The sequence below is a fragment of the Lepus europaeus genome, chromosome X (genome assembly GCF_033115175.1).
Source record: "Lepus europaeus isolate LE1 chromosome X, mLepTim1.pri, whole genome shotgun sequence".
Classification (NCBI taxonomy): Eukaryota; Metazoa; Chordata; class Mammalia; order Lagomorpha; family Leporidae; genus Lepus; species Lepus europaeus.
Window position 1 is genome coordinate 117796392 of NC_084850.1, and position 6000 is coordinate 117802391.

The following is a 6000-nucleotide window of genomic DNA, read 5'->3' on the forward strand; positions in this document are numbered from 1 at the left end:
GAAGGGAGAGCACATTTCTTCTTTCCCCTCCTCCCACAAACACATCAGTCTAAATCTGCTGAGGAGAGCCACAACTCCTAACTCTGGGAGTGGTGGGTGGCTGGCACCAGGGTGGAGAGAAGACCCCCTGCACCTAGTGACTGTGAGAGTTCTGGACACAGGCCAGGGGGTTGAGAGGGATGTGGGTTGTGATTGGGATCCTGTGCACCCTCGTGGTCTGTGGAAACTCGCAGTCCCCTGTGCACTGGGGACACAGCACAAGGTAGGTTGTGTTCCGTATGGTGGCTGAGGTGCACAGGCACCATGAGCTCAGTCTAGGCCACAAATCAGCTGATTCAGCCTGGCACAGAGAAGGGTAGGATTGTGAACACAATAGTGAGCACCATCATCCCTTCCCCTACTGACTATACATGACTAACTTGGCTGTCAATGTGGACTCTTACCCCACTCACAAATAGTGGTCAGAGCTCCCTGGCCCCAGCCAGCACACATCTCAGGCACTCCACTGACCCAGACTGGCACATTTCCAAGAATAAAGCCATCAATTAAAAAAAGCCCACTCTCAGAGGAGATAACAAGTGATTACCCAGATGTATAAAAACCAGCATAGAAACACAAGCAACACGAAGAAGGAAGGCAATATGACTCCTCAACAGGAATACAAAAATACATTGGTCCTGGACTATGAAGAAGAGGAGACAGATGAAATGCCTGAAAAGGAATTTAAAAGAATGTTGGGCCAACGCTATGGCGCAGTGGGCTAAGCCTCTGCCTGCAGTGCCAGCATCCCACATGAGTGCCAGTTTGTGTCCTGGCTGCTCCTCTTCTGATCCAGCTCTCTTCTTAAGGCCTAGGAAAGCAACAGAGGATGGCCCAATTATTTGGGCCCTTGCACCCATGTGGGAGACCTGGAAGAAGCTCCTGGCTCCTGGATTCAGAAGCGCCCAGCTCTAGCTGTTGCAGCTATTTGAGGAGTGAACAAAAGGATGGAAGACCTCTCTCTCAATTTCTCCCTCTGTCTGTAACTCTACCTCTCAAATCAATAAAATCTTAAAAAAAGAATTATAATGTTACTCAAGAACACAGAGAAACAATTACATGAAAAAAGGAAATCCCACATGAAATGAATGAGGAATTCTGCAGATAGAGATACTGAAGAAAAATAAGAAAGAATTATTAGAAATGAAGTATTCAATAGGTGAAATTTAAAAATACAGTAGAAAACATTAGCAACAATCTTGATGAAGTAGAAGTAAGAATATCTTATCTAGAAGACAAGTCTTTTGAGACATCACAGGCTAAAAAAAGAAGAAAAATTTGGACCAAAAAATGGCGTTTGAAATCTATGGGATACCATCAAATGACCAAATATATGAGTGTTAGGAGTTCCTGAAGGCATTGAAAAAATAAAAGAATGGCTTATCAAACTTATTCAGTAGAATAATAGCAGAAAATTTCCTCAATTTGGAGAAAGATATGAACATCCAAACGTAAGATGCATATAGAATCCCAAATAGGCATGATCAGAAAAGATCCTCACCATGACATGTTATAGTCTAACTTTTTAAAGTAAAACCATGGGGCTGGCACTGTGGCACACTAGGTTAATCCTCCACCTGCGGCACCGGCATCCCATATGGGTGGCCAGTTCTAGTCCCGGTTGCTTTTCTTCCAGTGCAGCTCTCTGCTGTGGTCTGGGAAAGCAGTAGAATTGGCCCAAGTGCTTGGGCCCCTGCACCCACATGGGAAATCCAGAGGAAGCTCGTGCAGCTCCAGCCATTGCAGCCAACTGGGGAGTGAACCAGCGGATAGAAGACCTCTCTCTCTCTCTCTCTCTCTCTCTCTCTCTCTCTCTCTCTCTTTCTCTCTGCCTCTCCTCTCTCTGTGTAACTCTGACCTCCAAACAAATAAATAAATCTTTTAAAAAAAGATTTTAAAAAAGCTAAAAAAAATTTAAAAGATACAGATTGGCTGAATAGATTAAAACAAGACCCACCTATAAGCTGCCTGAAAGAAACACATTTCACCAATAAAGATAACACAATCAAAATGAAAGGATGAAAAAAGATATTCCACACAAATGGAAATAAAAACTGAGCAGGAGTAGCTAGGCTCCTATCAGACAAAATAGACTTTAAGAAAAAACTGTTAAAAGAGACAAAAAAGTCATTATATAATGATTAAGGGATCAATTCAACAAGAATATGTGACTATAGTAAATGCATAAGCATCCAATGCCAGGGCGCCTAGTTTTATAAAGCAAATGTTAATAGACCTAAAGGGAGATATAAACTCCAACACAATAACAGTAGGAGACCTCAACACCCCAGTTTCATCAATGGACAGATCAAACAAAAAGATCTATAAAAAAACAACAGAACTAATCCACATTATAGACCAAACAGACCTAAAAGCTATCTATAGAACTTCATCCCACAGTTAGAGAATACACATTCTTTTTATCAGTACATGGAACATTCTCTAGGATATACCATATATACTGGACCATAAAAATATCTCAACAAATTAAAAAAAATTGAAACCATATCATGTATTTTTTCTGACCAAGATGAAATGAAGCTAGAAATTAAAAACAAAAGAAATTCTAGAAAAGATACAAACACATGGAGACTGAACAACCTTCTCCTGAACAAACAGTAGGTCATAGAAGAAATCAAAAGGGAAATTTTAAAAAATCCTTAAAAGGAATGAAAATGAAAACACAATTATCAAATGTTAGGGGATACCGCAAAAGCAGTGTTAAGACAAAAATTTATACCAATAAATGTCTACATCAAAAAATTGAAAAGGTATCAACCAAAAGATCTAATAATGCATCTCAAGGACGTAGAAAAACAAGAACAAATCAAACCCCCAATTAGGAGGAAAGAAATAATAAAAGTTAGAGAAGAAATAAACAAAATAGAAATTTAAAACCCATACAAAAGATCAGTGAAATGAAGTGACTTTTTGAAAAAAATAAATCGATAAGCCATTGACTCAACTAACCAAAAAAGGGAGCTGGGGATAAAAGATTAAGAAGATGTTGCAACTGATACCACAAAAAATACAAAGAATAATTAGGAATTATTACAAACAGCAATAGGACCACAAATTGGAAAATCTAGAAGAAATGGATAGATTTCTGGACCCACACAATTTACCAAAATTGAGGCAGGAGACATAGAAAACCCAAATAGACCAATAACCAGACTGAAATTGAATCAGTAATAAACAGCCTCCCAACAAAGAAAAGCCCAGGACTGGGTGGCTTCACTGCTGAATTCTACAAAAATTTTAAGGAAGAACTAATCTCAATTCTTCTTAAATTATTCAAAACAATTGAAATGAAGGGAATCCTTCCAAAGTCATTCTATGAGGCCAGCATCTCCTTAATTTCAAAACTAGAGAAAGAGAACTATAGAATAATATCTCTGATAAACATAGATGTAAGAATACTCAAAATACTAATTGAATAAAACAACACATCAAAAAGATCATCCACCCAGAACAAGTAGCATTTATCCCAGGGATACAGGGATTGGTTCAACACATGCAAATCAATAAATGTGATACATCACATCAACATAATGAAGGGTAAAAAAAACATGATTATCTCAGTAGATGCAAAGAAGGCATTTGCTAAAATACAACATCATTTCATGATAAAAAAAAAACTTTAAAAATGGGTATACAATCAAGACACTATACGACAAACCCACAAACAGCATCATATTGAATGGGGAAAAGCTGGAAGCATTTCCACTAAGATCTGGAACCAGACACAGATGCCCAGTTTCACTATTATTACTCAACATAGATCTGGAAGTTTCAGCCAGAGCCATTAGGAAAAAAAATCAAAGAAAAACAGATCAGAAAGGAGGAATTCAAATTATCCCTGTTTGCAGATGACATGATCCTTTATTTAGCAGAACCAAAAGACTCCACTAAGAGACTAGTGGAACTCATAAGAGAATTGGGCAAAGTCGTAGGATACAAAATCAACACACAAAAATCAATAGAATTCTTATGCACCAACAATGTACTGGCTGAAAAAGAACTTGTAAGATCAGTCTCATTCACAATAACTACAAAAAAATTTAAATACCTTGTGATAAGTTTAAGCAATAATGTGAAAGATCTAACAATGAAAATCACAAAACATTAATGAAAGAAATAGAAGAATCATAATAAAATGGAACAACCTTCCATGTTCATGGATTGGAAAAATCAACATCATCAAAATGTCCGTATTACCCAAAGCAATTCACAAATTCAGTGTGATTCCAATCAAAATACGAAGAACATCCTTCACAGACCCAGAAAAAACAATCCTAAAATTCATATGGAAACACAAAAGACCCCAGATATCCAAAGAAATCTTATATATTTTTTTAAGATTTATTTATTTTATTTGAAAGGCAGAGTTACAAAGAGGCAGAAGCAGAAAGACAGAGAGGTCTTCCATCTGCTGGTTCACTCCCAAAATGGCCGCAATGGCTGGAGCTGGGGCGATCTGAAGCCAGGAGCCAGGAACCAGGAGCCAGGAATTTCTTCTGGGTCTCCCACGCAGTTGCAGAGGCCCAGACATTTGGGCCATCTTCTACTGATTTCCCAGGCCATAGCAGAGAGCTGGATAGGAAGTGGAGCAGTCAGGACTCGAACTGGCACCCATATGGGATGTTGGCATTACAGGCAGTGACTTTACCAGCTACGCCACAGTGCTGGTCCCAAAGTAATCTTAAACAATAAAAACAAAGCCAGAGGCATGACAATACAAGACATTAAGACATAACAGGACTGTTTTAATCTAAACAGCCAGGTAGTAACACAAAAATAGACATGTGGACCAATGGAACAGAATAAAAATTGCCCAAAATAATCTACATGTCTATAAGCAACTAATCTTTGACAGATGAGCTAAAATCACTCCCGGGAGAAAGGACAGTGTCTTCAACAAATGGTGTTGGGAAAACTGGATTTCCACATGCAGAAGTTTGAAACAAGACCCCTACCCTACTATACCTTATACCAAAATCAACTCACGACAGATAAAGGACCTAAACCTAAGGCCTTCAATCATCAAAGTAATAGACAAAACCATAGGGGAAATGCTACAAGACATTGGCATAGGCAAAGATTTCTTGGATAAGACTCCAGAAGCACAAGCAATAAAAGCAAAAACAGGCAAATAGGATTACATCAAGCTAAGAAGCTTCTGCATAGCAAAGGAAACAATCAAATGAAGACTCAACCAACAGAATGGGAGAAGATATTTGCAAACTATGCATCTGATAAAGGATTAATATACAGGATATATAAGGAATTCAAGAAACACAACAACAAAACAAACAGCCCAGTTAAGAAATGGGCATAGGAGGGGTTGGCACTGTGGTGTAGCGGGTAAAGCTGCTGCCTGCAGTGCCAGCATCTCATTTGGCCCCAGTTTGAGTCCCGGCTGCTACACTTCCTATCCAGCTCTCTGCTGTGGCCTGGGAAAGCAGTGGAAGATGGCCCAAGTCCTTGGGCCCCTGCACCCGCGTGGGAGACCCAGAAGCTCCTGGCTTCCAGTTGGCTCAGCTCCAGCCATTGCAGCCATTTGGGGAGTGAACCAGCAGATGGAAGACCTTTCTCTCTTTGCTTCTGCCTCTCTGTAACTCTGCCTTTCAAATAAATAAATCAATCTTTAAAAAAAAAAAAGAGAGAAAGAAATGGGCAAAGGATATACCAGGCATTTTTCAAAGGAGGAAATCTAAATAGCTAACAGACACATGAAAAAATGCTCAGGATCACTAGCAATCAGAGAAATGCAAATAAAAACCACAGTGAGGTATCACCTCACCCCAGTTAGAAAGGCTACCATCCAAAAATTTTAAAAAATCTGGCAAAGATATGGAGAAAAAGATACCCTAATATACTGTTGGTGGGAATATAAACTGATACAACTATTATGGAGGACAGTAAGGAGATTCTTCAGAAAACTACAAATAGATCTACCAT